This window comes from Ixodes scapularis, unplaced genomic scaffold, assembly GCF_016920785.2.
Source record: "Ixodes scapularis isolate PalLabHiFi unplaced genomic scaffold, ASM1692078v2 PGA_scaffold12__126_contigs__length_90152505, whole genome shotgun sequence".
In the NCBI taxonomy this organism is placed as follows: domain Eukaryota; kingdom Metazoa; phylum Arthropoda; class Arachnida; order Ixodida; family Ixodidae; genus Ixodes; species Ixodes scapularis.
In genome coordinates, this window is record NW_024609838.1 from 6,161,988 (window position 1) to 6,177,272 (window position 15,285).

At 46.6% G+C, this 15,285-nt stretch overlaps 1 long non-coding RNA gene across 1 annotated transcript; it reads right to left on the minus strand.

Annotated features, from left to right (window-relative positions):
* Positions 1 to 13,528: 13,528 nt before the first annotated feature.
* Positions 13,529 to 14,523, minus strand: LOC115330739. Its single transcript, XR_005717493.2, has 3 exons — positions 14,299 to 14,523; positions 14,103 to 14,203; positions 13,529 to 13,566 (listed from the first exon to the last, which is right to left on the minus strand). It is a non-coding gene; the product is annotated as an uncharacterized LOC115330739 (long non-coding RNA).
* Between the last annotated feature and the right edge of the window lie 762 nt (positions 14,524 to 15,285).

Here is a 15,285-nt window from a genome sequence, read left to right on the forward strand (position 1 = left end):
TGCATTAGGGCATAGAAATGGCGGAGAGGCCGCCACCCTAAGACAGACGTGGCGAAAGTGTATGAAGGCTCCCTAGGTAACGGTGCATTTCCGCTCGAAGGGGCGTGGCGTGAAGCATCTCGAGTGTTGTGCGCGAGCGCGCGGGGCGCGAGAGCGTCTCGTACTACGCGTGCTCTTACGCAGGACGCACTTCTACGCCTGGTGCCACTGTGTGCCGCCCCATGGCACCAGGTGCATGGTGCCGGTGCCACTGGCGTCATGGACAAGTGGCATGCTTTCGATTTTCTGTTCGGCACACTTCCCCTTATTCGCAACTCCAACGCCCTATAGGTGGCGGGGCGGTAGTTCCAAGATGGCGGAAGAGACGGGGATAGATTCTCCAGGTTATACCGTGCGCCTGCTCGCTGACGCTGTTCAGCGCGCTGAAAATGATTTATTTGTATACAAATGCGAGGCGGTTAGGGAGGGATCATATAACAGGTGACGGGGATGCTGATGTACGTTAGGAAAACGAGCATGCTGCTATTTAAAAGTTGCAGAAACCTCGAAGTGCGAAGCTTTGAGGTGTGCGAACGTGTTTTAGGCACCGGCCACGTTACTGTTCGTGGCGGAATATTTTTGAGGGTGATGAAGATACGTTTGCGCTTTGCCTGGCCATTAGTGCTCTAAAAAAAGAGACGCGAACGGTGACCGCCAAGCTTCGGAAGATCAGCGATTCACAGTATTGGAGTCTTCGCGTCACAGCCTCTCAAATCGCTGCTCGCCGTCTCGGTTTTAGTGTATTGCAACACGTAATCAAGCTGTTGTATGGTTATTGATAGAAAGTTTGTTACCGCAGGCTACCGTGCGGCGTAACATTACAATCGCAAGCCCGCGCTGCGCCCTTGAAGCACAATTTTCAGTGCGCTCCAGGAATGTTACCGTGATCATCACTCTAAAAGAAAAAAAAAAAAAGAAAGTTGTAATTCTTGCATTCCTTGTCACATCTACGACACTCCAAAACTTCAGTTCGCTGCGCAGCCCATGACGTCAGACTGACGGCCCCAACTTTTACGAGAGGCTTGATGACGGCGCAATATAAGATATTAAACAGCTAAAGTACGCATCAAAGAGTACCGAAAAACAAAACAAAGAACGCCGAGGTTTTGCAGTAGGGCCAAGAAAACCCCGATTACTTTTTTTTAGTCATTTACACTTACTTAAGCTATATTAATAAGTTGCACAACTCGGCTATCAAGCCGCTCGTGAAAGTTGCTAATGTCGGTTCAACATCAGTGCGCTGTACGTCCGACTGAAGTTTAGGGGTGTCGTACGCTATGCAAAAACTGCCTCTTAACATAATCGGCGTGTTTAGGCGTTTTATTTATTGCTCTATCAAAAAATATTTTAATGTACCGTACATTTGTTGTACCGTGTTATTTCCACATTGCGGTCCCTCTGGCCAAAACTGCGCGTTCTAAGCTCTCGTCACAAACGGCTGGCTAACACAGACGCGCTTAAAATGCTTCGAGCATTTCTTTATTTGCTTTGTAATTAGCTGAAAGCAAGAACGGGTATTTTGTCTTTTTAAAGTGCTTGAAATAAATAGTCATGTTCTTTGTAAGGGCCTTAAAACGCGAACCCCTTCCCGATTTGTATTGCTCGACATACCCGTTGCGCGACGAGTTTTCTCATACTCATTGCAAAGAATCGACTTTCCGTAGGCCGAACTATAGAGTTCTTCATTATTAGCGGGAGCGTTTTTCGTCACGTTGAGCACAGATTGAGCTGGCGGCCATGCACAAGACCAGAAATCCGTAGCGTATGCGATACACGAAAAGTCCCTAATGAAATTTGACCTCCTGGTCCTTTGTGCAAGGCTGTTTCAAGGCGGAGCACAAAAATTCCTTTTTTAACGCGCTCACTTTTTTCGTTAAACGGGTTCACGCATCAAGGCGGACAGTCCCTGCCACCGTTTCCGCGCCGCCGTCGCCGCTGCCGTCCCCGCTCCTCTGGTTCTCCGTTCGTCCGCGGGAGGGCGAGCGGCGCGCTGGAGTTGCGAATAGCCACCACAATTAGGCGCCCGCCTTCGGGTATCGCGGCGTGACCGCGCTAAATTTAGCGGAAAAACTGATGCCAGGTGACCTCAATACTAATTCAATTCTCCGCTAAAGTTAGCGGAGAAAATGACGCCACATTATTTGGTGTCATGTGACCTATGAACATATTTAGTTTTCCGCTAGATTTAGCGGGAGCGTTGACTTCACGTGCAGAAGAGGCGAAGGAGAAGGTACGGAGGAGGAGGCGGGCATACCCTTCCCTTGGTACCCCCCCTCCTCGTCCTCAAGAGCTGCGCTCTGATTTCGCGTTACAGAGCTTTGTAAACGTCTTAATTTTACTTAGAGAGTGTTCCCGAACGATATTCGGTCGTAAAAATAATTCATCTAAATACAGCAGCGAACGGAGTGCATTGAAACTTTTCATAAAGGTGTCTCTGGATGGTGAATTTATCATACTCAAAGTTCATGAGTGTGAGTTTCAGGAAATAAATTTTAAGCCTAACAAATCCTGTTTTTTTTTTTCCTTTTTTTTTCTCTGCCCAAGAAGGGAAACGAAAACAAAACAAGACATGCTGGTTGATGCTGCTATTCTCGCATGTGACACCAGACGCCCTCGAATCTGCTGGATGGTGTTCGTCTCAAAGAAGCATTCACATTTTGGCTTAGGAGTGCTGTACGTCAATAAGACAGTGTTTACCGCTTACCTCTCTGTGAATAGGCAAAAAGAGGACTTTTTAGGCTTATTTTTTTTTCTTAAAACCTACACGTATGAAATTTGGGTATGATAAATCCACTACTTAAATTCACACTTGTGGAAGTTTTATTGCCGTCAGCTCATTGACTTGTTTACACTTTTTTTCTTCAACGCTCGGATAGCATTTGAAAATACCCCCCGTAATTAGGTTTAAACCAAGCACTTGATTTTCTCCTTTGTGCCGCCCGACGTATTTTCGTCATACTTCAACATGGCAACCGCCACACAAGGAGGGGTCTGCATAGCTCTTTATTTTCGGAGTGCGCCGGGCGGAAAAGAAGGATCTCGCACCACGCGTCGCGCCGCCGGGAACGACCTGTTGCCTCTCGGAAGCGACAGAGACGAGTCCAAGAATAAAATAAACTGAAGACGACACACAGGGAGAGAGAGGTCCTCCGGTTCCGGGCCAGTTGCGGCGTCGCCTGCCGGCAGTACTCGCGGGCCGGTCTTCTTTTTTTTCCCACGAGAGTAGACTGACCCGACAGCGGCATCCGGCTGAAGTGCCACCGCGCGGCGCAGCACCTCGTCGCTTTTGTGTTTATGTATAGCTTGTTCGCCGTCACAGCACTCCCGGCGTTTGCAGCGCCTCGGACGGCCGGAGGAGGAAGACGCGGGGAGGGGTCGTTCGCCTCGTCCGTAACTCACGTCCAACGGCCCGAGTCCGTCGTTGTTGTCGTTCCGAGACGGTCTTCCGCGGCAAGTTCGGAGTCGACCGCGGAGACGACACGCCGCGGCCACCTTGCGGTGGAGCGTGAACCGCGGACACGACGGTGCAGCAACATGTAGTTGTATAATGTTCCCCCGCTCCCCCCGGACACACACACACAAAAAAAGAAGTTAGTGTTTTTGTTATTACGAAAATAAACGACACATCGCCGAAAGCCGTCTTCTCACCAAATGTGACGCTAGCGACAATGTGCCAAAAAGTTTCAAGACTAATGGTAACCTTCATCAAAAGTTATTAGCGCTTTTCGCAAAAGTTTTAAATGGGAAAATGGTGTTGGACGTAGCCCGCCAATACGAATCATGAATAGCGTCAAATATGCCGGGAACTGGCCCCGTTTTCCCGCTAAAGTCTCAAGAAATTGCTTCTAACTTTTGAATAGGATAACGTTTTCTTCTGAAACTTTAGCCTCTGGGCCGGACCGCTAGCGCAACATTTTGGCGAGATGGAGCGTTCGACAAAGCTTACTTCAATTTAAAACAAAAATAAACACTAAGGGCCGGTTGCACCAACGTCGCTTAGCGCAAAGCGGAGCTTAGCCGGGAACTTAAGCTAAGTTTCGGTTTCGTTCGGTTGCACCAAACTCGCTTATCGCTAAACCTAGCACTAAACTACGCTTAACTTAAGCGCCCAACATTGGGCGCTTTGCTTCTGGTTGTTTCTTAGGGCCGCTTGCACCAACGCCGCTTACCTTAACCCAAAGCGGCACTTTCCTAAGCCGGCTTAGCGCCCTAAACCGAGCTTAGGTAAGCACGGGTTTAAATTCCGGTTGCACCAAGGTTAAGCCGGCTTTACAGACGCGCCCCTAGCTAAACCCTGGATTTGCGTAGGGAATCTAGGGACAAACAGAGCAAACTAGGGAACGCTCAGAGCGACGAATACGATTGGCGGAGAGGTCTCACGTGATGTAAACAAAAAAAAAAAAAAAAAAAAACTTGCCGTAGTAGTCATGATGAAAATAATCCCTGGAGAAGGGGAACAAGAGGGACAAGGGACAAACATAAATCTCCAAACACAGCTAGGTTTTCATCATTATTGTCCAGCTCGCTTGCCCCTTTGCATTAAATTGCATTATAATCCGTAGTAGTCGTCGTCGGCGTCTGCTTTTCGCTGTATTTCTTCGGTGAGTAACAAATTAAAGGTCTCCAAATTCAATCATTTTTTTCGTTTAACTTTCAATAACAGAAGTCAAAGCTTCAAATAAACACGAATGCTCTTTACATCTGTGATTGTGTGTTTAATATCGGTTGATAACAGGATATTTTGACAGTGGTAGTAGTTTTCGTGCTCACATTTTGAGGCGAAGGAGCCATCGGGGGCCCCAAAACTCACCGAACGCGAGAAGGACACTCTACTCACTACATCGCTGAAGACAAAACATCATGGATATAAGTAGGCAGGTAAGATGACTACTAAAACCAAGTCAAGCCTGAGACCGATGAAGTTCAAAACGGTGACGAACTCGCCACGGCAGCTGCGAAAATGCCCGGAAATCGTCGAATAGAAGTCGTCGAGAGGTCAGGTCACGAGACCTTGCATCGACGGTACTCGTTGCTATCAGCAAGGTGACAGAACTGCACTGTACCGTCGTTGAACATCCGCTGCAGCCTGAAACGGACTTCAGTTTCACACTGTCGAGTTCAGAAAAAAAAAAAAACTCCCACTAGTACATCACATCGCGCCGATAAGAACGGTCGTCTCTTCGCATCACCTGCCCCAGCCTACCCCGATACAGCAATGAACGAATCTAACATAGAAGTCGTTACGATTTGTCGTCGCCACGAATGAAAGATATAAAGCAAAATATTCCTAAAAAATCGCGATCACCAAAAAAGTTACGGAGGACACAACAAGGCGCAACTTTCAACTGAATTTTATTGAAAACGTGTTCCGGTATATAGTCTCAACCATCGTCACAATGACAACAAACGACAAAAGTAAAGGGAAAACACCATCACAGAGCACAACTCGGAAACAACAGTATCTCGTTCTCGGGAAACGAATGAAAGATATAAAGCAAAGTATATAAAAAAATGCGATCACCAAAAAAAGTTACAGTTATGGAACGATACAGTTTTCTGAAGCCAAGATTCTACTCGCGAGATAAGGAAAATTCACTGAAGATTGTCTCAAAACTCAGAAAACGAAAGAAATTGAATTTTCGCTGTTTTATTACTTAAAAGCGCCGCAATCTAATGCAAACGGCAGAGGTGTCGACAATCAGCTGATCGCCGAGATCATGTACTATCGTGGACACTGTTAGCTATAACACCGCAGCGGCGGCCGTCCCGTACCCCCAGCGCCTCATAGCAGGCGCCGTCCGAAACTCCGCGCTTGCGCCGTGTGGCGGACTCGCTCTTCCCGTTTGCGAGCACACCCTCGCTTTGTCGTCTGCTAGGCGCAGAGCAGGCGATACCACAGTGCTGCTCGTCTGGTACCCTGGCCCTAGCGAACTCGTCTCAAACTCATTTTAAATCGGCGATTTTGATTGGGGGACATTGCAGAGTCATTGGAGCATTAACCCTGTCTACGTTTTTTTTATTTTTTATTTTTTTTGCTTTTTCAGTAACAGGATATCGCAATGCACCTGTCGCAATATGCGCTCGCACACCAGTATAAGCGCAGCAGGTGTGATACAGAAATAGACTTATACTACGTTTCACCTAAAGTCCGAATGCAGCGTACGCTACAAAACGACATAGCCAATCAAATGGTGGCAAAGGTGCAATGTCACGGAGTGCATCACTGCGGGACACAATAAGGTGCAAAAAGTGAGCTTTTGTCGCTTTTGGTTGGCCCTATCGTCTCGTAGCGTCCGCTGCGCCTAGACCTAAAGTGAAACGGAGTATAACTGCAAGTTTGTCCCATAAAAAAGAAAAAAAGTAGTCTATTGTGATATTACAATTAGTGGCGATGATCATACTTAACCAGCGGAGTCAGGGAATCAACCGTGGACACCTCTTACGCGTTGGTTTGCTGAACCGTGTACAGGGAAAATTGGCAAGCGCTGTGGCGTCGTCTGCTCTGTGCCTAGCAGACGACAAAGCGAGGGTGTGCTCGCAGGCGGGAAGAGCGAGTCCGCCACACGGCGCATGCGCGGGGTTTCGGACGGCGCCTGCTATGAGGCGCTGGGGGTACGGGACGGCTAGAGTTCCTGTATATGCTACCTACGGTAGCAGAGTTTCGCATTCAGCCTCGGCGCGTGGCCGTAGCGCCTAGAGCACTATATAGCTCCTTCGGAGCAGAGTAGCGCAGAGCCGTTTATACTGAGAGAGTTTGGCCGATGGGCGGAGCTTGTTGGCCGCTAGAACAAGCGGATTTCGCGATAACACAATATGGCGTTACTTCTTTGTCTTGTTCATTCCTGAGAAATCGCGTAGAGTTCCTATGAGTCAGAGCCACAATATGGTGGACGGAAGTAGTCATCCCCCGGTTGTCAGACTACGCTGCTGTGGTTGTCAGACTGTCAAAATCTCCTTAAGAAGGCCAAACTCTCTCAGTATAAACGGCTCTGGAGTAGCGCAATCTAGAACGCCGCCTCTCGGCGACTAGCGGCGAACGCCCGGAGGTTCCAACTGCGGTCAGAAATGCATGGAGAACGTGAGAAAATCGTTGTTTCTCCAGTATTGTGGGAATGTACGGAATCGCAATCATTTTTGACATAATTTTGGAACACTTTAGAATAATTTGCGCTAAGTTTTGTGCCCCGCAAGGACCTGACTTTTTTTAAAAAATTGCCTGAGAGGCATCATGCAGCAGACGACACGGCGACGTCACACCATTCACGTGACCCGCTCCGGCCAACCCGAAAAGCCCATCTCCGCTGCGAGCAAAAATCGTCTGCTTCAAACGCCATTGCCTTGGAAATTGTCTTCTCAAAATTTGCACACGCATCCGATATTGTTAAAACTTTGATAAAATGTTTAGTGCTTTACTAACTTCACGACAGACTAGTTTTGAAAAGTGTGAACTCGCCGTTCATTTTTTAATCAGCCGTGTTGTGTCGATCTCCATGTATTCTCCCATAGGGCGGGCCGCCTCCTGGAACCCTGAGTACCACGTGACTCGCGCCGAGCCGCTCTGTCGGCCATGTTGTCGGCAAAACACGGAGTTCAAAGGATTGCGCTACTCTGCTCCGTAGGAGCTATATAGTGCTCTATACTTCGTTTCAGCTTCGGTCCGAGCGCGGCCGATGTTATGAGCCGAAGGGCCAATCAAACAGCGAAAGAGGCACAACGTCATCGCGTGCTCTCTGCAGTTGATAGGACCAGCCGGTATTCACCGTCTCTCTGTGCACTGCTCCTCCGCCGGCTAGTCTTATCAAGTGCCGAGAGCACGCCATGACGCTGCGCTTTTTGTGGTGTTTGATTGGCCCTTCGGCTCATAACATCGGCCGCGCTCGGACCGAAGCTGAAACGAAGTATAGTAGCGCCGGCTTTCACGCACGAGCTGGATGCTTAGCTCCTCACGTGACTAAATTTGGCGAATAGCGGCGCCGCGCGCGGCGCCGCGCATGGAAAACAGGAGAGGAGGAGAAGGAGGCGGAAAGCAGGGAAACATACGCCGGGGCAAGAGAAACGTCGGCGGAGCGACCGTAAAGGTGGCTTTCTTGCACGCCACCGGATGCTTCGCTCCTCACGTGATGGATCTCGGCGAATAGCGGCGTGGCGGCGCGGGGAAAACAAATGCGCAACTCTGGCTCCCGTAGGGAGCCTATACAGGAACTCTAGGGACGGCCGCCGCTGCCGTGTTATAGCTAACAGTGTCCACGATAGTACAGCCACTATTCAACGCGCTGATCAGATTGAAGGATACGCGCTGCAAGTGTAAATAAACAAGGTGGTAAATAACAATACGTTACAGCTATGCGAAAATTAGTAAGTACATACGAATAAGCTCGTTGACAGAAGAACCAAAGCCGCCTGGAAGAACCAACGGGAAGACAGACGTGAGCCCCACAGCTCCGTACGTTTCTCGGTTAGGGCTAACACGCCCTGAAAGTGGAGAGCCAACTTGAAAACAGGGGTCGATCAACACTTCACGCGACAATATTTTGCATCCTAGTCACAATCGAAAGTCATTTTGTCGAGACTTTCACGCTGATGTAGCCTAAAACACTTTGCACAACCAATTTCGTCCACCGCGTCGACCGTGACAAACCAGCCGCCATGTTTTTAATCCAGGATTAAGAAACAACCAGAAGCAAAGCGCCCAATGTTGAGCGCTTAAGTTAAGCGTAGTTTAGTGCTAGGTTTAGCGATAAGCGAGTTTGGTGCAACCGAACGAAACCGAAACTAAGCTTAAGTTCCCGGCTAAGCTCCGCTTTGCGCTAAGCGACGTTGGTGCAACCGGCCCTTAATCCTGGATTAAAAACATGGCGGCTGGTTTGTCACGGTCGACGCGGTGGACGAAATTGGTTGTGCAAAGTGTTTTAGGCTACATCAGCGTGAAAGTCTCGACAAAATGACTTTCGATTGTGACAAGGATGCAAAATATTGTCGTGTGAAGTGTTTATCGACCCCTGTTTTCAAGTTGGCTCTCCACTTTCAGGGCGTGCTAGCCCTAACCGAGAAACGTACGGAGCTGTGGGGCTCACGTCTGTATTCCCGTTGGTTCTTCTGTCAACGAGCTTATTCGTATGTACTTACTTATTTTTGCATAGCTGTAACGTATTGTTATTTACCACCTTGTTTATTTACACTTGCAGCGCGTATCCTTCAATCTGATCAGCGCGTTGAATAGTGGCAGTACATGATCTCGGCGATCAGCTGATTGTCGACACCTCTGCCGTTTGCATTAGATTGCGGCGCTTTTAAGTAATAAAACAGCGAAAATTCAATTTCTTTCGTTTTCTGAGTTTTGAGACGATCTTCAGTGAATTTTCCTTATCTCGCGAGTAGAATCTTGGCTTCAGAAAACTGTATCGTTCCATAACTGTAACTTTTTTGGTGATCGCATTTTTTTTTTGAGTAAAGCTATACGCACTCCGGAGTGCGCTTCGGACGGAAATGGCTATACGCACTCCGCTTTTCTCGTATAAAAAGAGTGGACACAACGAGTTTCCCAAGCGGTTCCACGGCGTAGTGGTTAGGGTATCCGCTTCATACGCAAGTGGACGCGGGTTCGATCCGCGGTGGGCCTACTTCTGTTTTTCTTTTTTTTTTTTTTTCTCAAACATTTTGTTTTGTTGAGGCATTTGGCGATATTTACGACATTTCCTTTTTTGCAATGAACAGTAAAAAAAAAAAAAAATCGAATGTTGTCGAGAAACTTTGCAGAACTAAATGGTATCGGACTCCCTTTCCGGAGGTGCGATCGGGGACAGCGGGGCGGCTTGGATTGCCGGCTGGACGCCGCGAAGCGGCGTGTACTGGTTACGCTTAGTAATTAGCAGCCGATACTGTCGCCGCGAAGCGGCGTGAACGCAGGCGGGGGGCTGTGTTAACGAGCGCCCCAGTGATTCACGCGCCGTTCGAAAAGGGTGGCCCGAGCGGCATGATCTCTCGGAGGAGTGCGTATAGCCATTTCAGCGCGAAGCGCACTCCGGAGTGCGTATAGCTTTACTCTTTTTTTTTATATACTTTGCTTCATATCTTTCATTCGTTTCCCGAGAACGAGATACTGTTGTTTCCGAGTTGTGCTCTGTAATGGTGTTTTCCCTTTACTTTTGTCGTTTGTTGTCATTGTGACGATGGTTGAGACTATATACCGGAACACGTTTTCAATAAAATTCAGTTGAAAGTTGCGCCTTGTTGTGTCCTCCGTAACTTTTTTGGTGATCGCGATTTTTTAGGAATATTTTGCTTTATACCTTTCATTCGTGGTGACGACAAATCGTAACGACTACTATGTTAGATTCGTTCATTGCTGTATCGGGGCAGGCTGGGGCAGGTGATGCGAAGAGACGACCGTTCTTATCGGCACGATGTGATGTACTAGTGGGAGTTTTTTTTTTTTTTTTCTGAACTCGACAGTGTGAAACTGAAGTCCGTTTGAGGCTGCAGCGGATGTTCAACGACGGTACAGTGCAGTTCTGTCACCTTGCTGATAGCAACGAGTACCGTCGATGCAAGGACTCTTGACCTGACCTCTCGACGACTTCTATTCGAAGATTTCCGGGCATTTTCGCAGCTGCCGTGGCGAGTTCGTCACTGTTTTGAACTTCATCGGTCTCAGGCTTGACTTAGTTTTAGTAGTCATCTTACCTGCCTACTTATATCCATGATGTTTTGTCTTCAGCGATGTAGCGAGTAGAGTGTCCTTCTCGCGTTCGGTGAGATTTGGGGCCCCCGATGGCTCCTTCACCTCAAAATGTGAGCACGGAAACTACTACCACTGTCAAAATATCCTGTTATCAACCGATATTAAACACACAATCAAAGATGTAAAGAGCATTCGTGTTTATTTGAAGCTTTGACTTCTGTTATTAAAAGTTAAACGAAAAAATGATTGAATTTGGAGGCCTTTAATTTGTTACTCAACGAAGAAATACAGCGAAAAGCAGACGCCGACGACGACTACTACGGCAGTTTTTCTTTTTTTTTTTTTGTTTACATCACGTGATTCCTCTCCGCCAATCGTATTCGTCGCTCTTAGCGTTCCCTAGTTTGCTCTGTTTGTCCCTAGATTCCCTACGCAAATCCAGCGTTTAGCTAGGGGCGCGTCTGTAAAGCCGGCTTAACGTTGGTGCAACCGGAATTTAAACCCGTGCTTACCTAAGCTCGGTTTAGGGCGCTAAGCCGGCTTAGGGCCGGTTGCACCAACGTCGCTTAGCGCAAAGCGGAGCTTAGCCGGGAACTTAAGCTTAGTTTCGGTTTCGTTCGGTTGCACCAAACTCGCTTATCGCTAAACCTAGCACTAAACTACGCTTAACTTAAGCGCTCAACATTGGGCGCTTTGCTTCTGGTTGTTTCTTAATCCTGGATTAAAAACATGGCGGCTGGTTTGTCACGGTCGACGCGGTGGGCGAAATTGGTTGTGCAAAGTGTTTTAGGCTACATCAGCGTGAAAGTCTCGACAAAATGACTTTCGATTGTGACAAGGATGCAAAATATTGTCGCGTGAAGTGTTGATCGACCCCTGTTTTCAAGTTGGCTCTCCACTTTCAGGGCGTGTTAGCCCTAACCGAGAAACGTACGGAGCTGTGGGGCTCACGTCTGTCTTCCCGTTGGTTCTTCTGTCAACGAGCTTATTCGTATGTACTTACTAATTTTCGCATAGCTGTAACGTATTGTTATTTACCACCTTGTTTATTTACACTTGCAGCGCGTATCCTTCAATCTGATCAGCGCGTTGAATAGTGGCAGTACATGATCTCGGCGATCAGCTGATTGTCGACACCTCTGCCGTTTGCATTAGATTGCGGCGCTTTTAAGTACCCTGCTGGAAATGGGCGATGTGAAATGAGGCCAAAATTCACATTGAACCAATGTGCAACTGTAGGTCCAGACACATTGAGCAATATGCATTTATGAAACAAAAACCTATGTGCACCAATTGGTAATCCTTTAGGGAATTCACATTGGGCTGAATTGGTAATCCTTTAGGGAATCCACATTGGGCTGATTGCATTTATGAAACAAAAACCAATGAGCAGCAATTGGCAGCAGGTACCCCAGTGCACACTGCATTGAGGGAATTTATGGGGCAAAAACCAATGAGCAGCAATTGGCAACAGGTGCTCCTGTGCACATTGGGTTGATGGTATTTATGGGGCAAAAACTAATGAGCGGCTATTGGCAACAGGCCCCCCTGCGCACATTGGATTGATGGTATTTATGGGGCGAAAACCAATAAGCGGCAATTGACGACAGGCACCCCTGTGCACATTGGGTTGATGGCGTTTAGGGGGCGAAAACCAATGAGCGGTAATCGACAACAGGTGCCCCGGTGCACATTGGTTTGATGGTACTCAGTCAACCAGCAACCATCTATTAAACATCCGAGAGATGTGTTGTTCGGACATTTAACATATCCAGTGGATATCTGCTACGATTCATCCAACATTGAAAGTATCTACTGTGCAGTGCAAAATGGTTCCCCAGAAAACGTACCACTAACGCAATCTGGTTGATGCAGCTGGACATTCAGGACCATTGTAGGATGTTCAGCCTGATCCTGTGGATGTACCATGTACATACCTCAGAAATATTACCTTTCCTGGTATAGGGACCAGCCCTATGCCAGGAGGGCAAGGAAGTGCCTAAGCAGCCTTCATTTTATGCTAGCATATAGCGTGTAAACTGTCCTACAGAAAAATTTAAACGGATAGGAGTCCAATTCTTTACAAAACAAGAGCTCAGAGGGCAGATTTGCTGTATGGCCCGTGCATGCTCTCAATGTATACCCAAATGGCGCATTACAGATGTATAATCTAGCAATCAGGCCCGCAGCAGACATTCTTTATATTGAAGTTTTTTTTTCACCATCAAGCTCAGAAGCTTTACCACAGGATCAATGCAGACGACACTGACAAGGAAGGCGACATTACTGATGCTGACTCGTTTTAGTGAGGTGGACCTCGCCACATGCGAGAGAACTGAAATACTGGACACAAACATTGTCATAAGCTATGACGAACGGCCTTGTGGAATTGACTACTGAAGTCTAAGGCTCCAGTAGTCATATGCTCTAGTGACGAGGACACCAGAATTCCATGAGAGCTGTAGCACCGACTGCATGGCAAAAGATGCCGCTGCAGTCTTGCAGCGTAACTTTGAACGTGAGTAGCGCACTAAATTCCTGCCCAGCCTGTCAGGCATGCACATCCGTTCTGTAGAAAAAGTTGCAGTGCCAAACAAATCGCCATTAACTCTTTATTGTTACTGTTAGACAGACGAGCAGTGCTTGATGCTTTTAAAATAAAGTATAAATTTTGAACAATGCTGCATAGACAGCATGAGGTTTTCAAAATAAAGTTTACTTACTGAACAAAGCAGGATACTTTGCTTAAAAAAAAAATGTTTGATAAACATAATAAAAAGCTCAGCGCATTCAAGGCCCACTTAAGGCAGTTCACATCTCTCTCTCTCCTGTGGTGCAGAATGGTCCTGAAAAGCAACAAAAAAATGTTACGTTAAAGATATGTGAGCAGTGGTTTACCATTCTTTGAAACAAAACTAATAAAACAGTGAAGTTCAAAGTGAAGTGACTCAAATATGCAAGAATTGGAACTGATGTAAATAAATCACAAGTATTTTATGCCTTGTTTTTAAAGCACATTCATGCTGGACGTGTGTACTCTATTGCCAACTTTTGTTTGTTAGATTTACATCAAATATCAGTGTTCTTAAAATTCGTTGTCTATGCATTCTTTTTAATCCATAATAAGGTACTATTACATAATGAAATTTTTCCTCTTAGAGAAACACTCCAAACAAAATTTTTTTTTTATTTAAAATTATTCAATACTGTTTACACCTGTAGTATTTGCTCTCAAACCAAAAAAGGTGTCACTGGCTTTAATATTTAAAGCATTCAAATACTCTCATATAAAAATTATGCTTTGAAGAAATTGCACACCATACCTACTGTTCTAGAAAAGTTTGATTTTTGTGCTAACATCCGCTTAATAAGAGCAGCTTACCATTTGAGATGACTGATGTCAGGCAGGTGCGTGGCGAAGTTAATCCGTGACCATGGTTTCTACCTTGAAGTCTTCACATTTATGGCAGCTCTGCATTGCATCTGATAAAAGAAAGCAACAGAAGCATGACACCAACAATTCCATAAATCTGGTTCCATGTGAAGCGATCTGCACTACTGTTCCAGAGATTACTTACTTATGATGCACTCAGCAAGGTGAAGGTTCCTGAATGTCAACTTTCTCTTACGTCCTTCCCACAAAAATTTTCGCCCCAACTGGTCAGTCAGTCCAACCGCTTCGTCATCTGTCTCGTACAGGAACATAACCAGATCCGCAGACTTTGCTGAGCTGTCGAACATAAAAAAACATCCACATAGCAACCGCTTAGTGCAATCATAACTATTGATTGGATGTTTCTGTTTATTTTTAGTCAACCTTGGCAGGTGTTTATCGGCATCCATTTTTTCATTAAATGTGCTGCAAAAATATTCCAAAAGCCGGGAATCATAATGATAAAAAAAACTGCACCAACTTTACTCAACAAGATTAACAATTTAATCAAACGTTTCGTCTCCCATGTGGGAAACATCGTCGGTGAAACCTTGAAGCAGGAATGAGCGAAAGAAACTTCAACAGCCCTATTTAAACAAGTCCGCATACACATTGAGGAGGGGGCCGCAGCTGGAGTTACAAGCTGATGGGTCATTTCGGATGGACCATGATTCTACGAACCTGCTTGGACCCCACCTTTGTTCACGCGCCAGACTGGACGCATTCTCAAAGTCGAAACTGTGTCCCGTATTCCAACAATGGTCTACGAGTTCCGTCTTCGCTCTTGTCGCATGCGTGGCCTTTGCCATGTCCCTTTTGTGACTTTCATTTAGCTTTAAACAGCATTGAATCATCAATCCAATTTACACATGAAGTTGAACAGAACGGTGCAATGCCTTTTCTGTATGTTAATGTGTTCCGAAATAGTACCGGTCACTTTTATACAACAGTGTACCGCAAAGCTGTGATACAGGCAACCTCTTAAGCTTTAACTCGCATCATTCTGTCGAACATAAAAGGGCTGTCGTAAAAAACCTACTACACCGGTCCGAATGCATTTCTTCTAATCCTCAATTGCGCACTTCTGAGAAAAAAGTCAAATTTGGGGGATTTACGTGCTAAACCAACGACG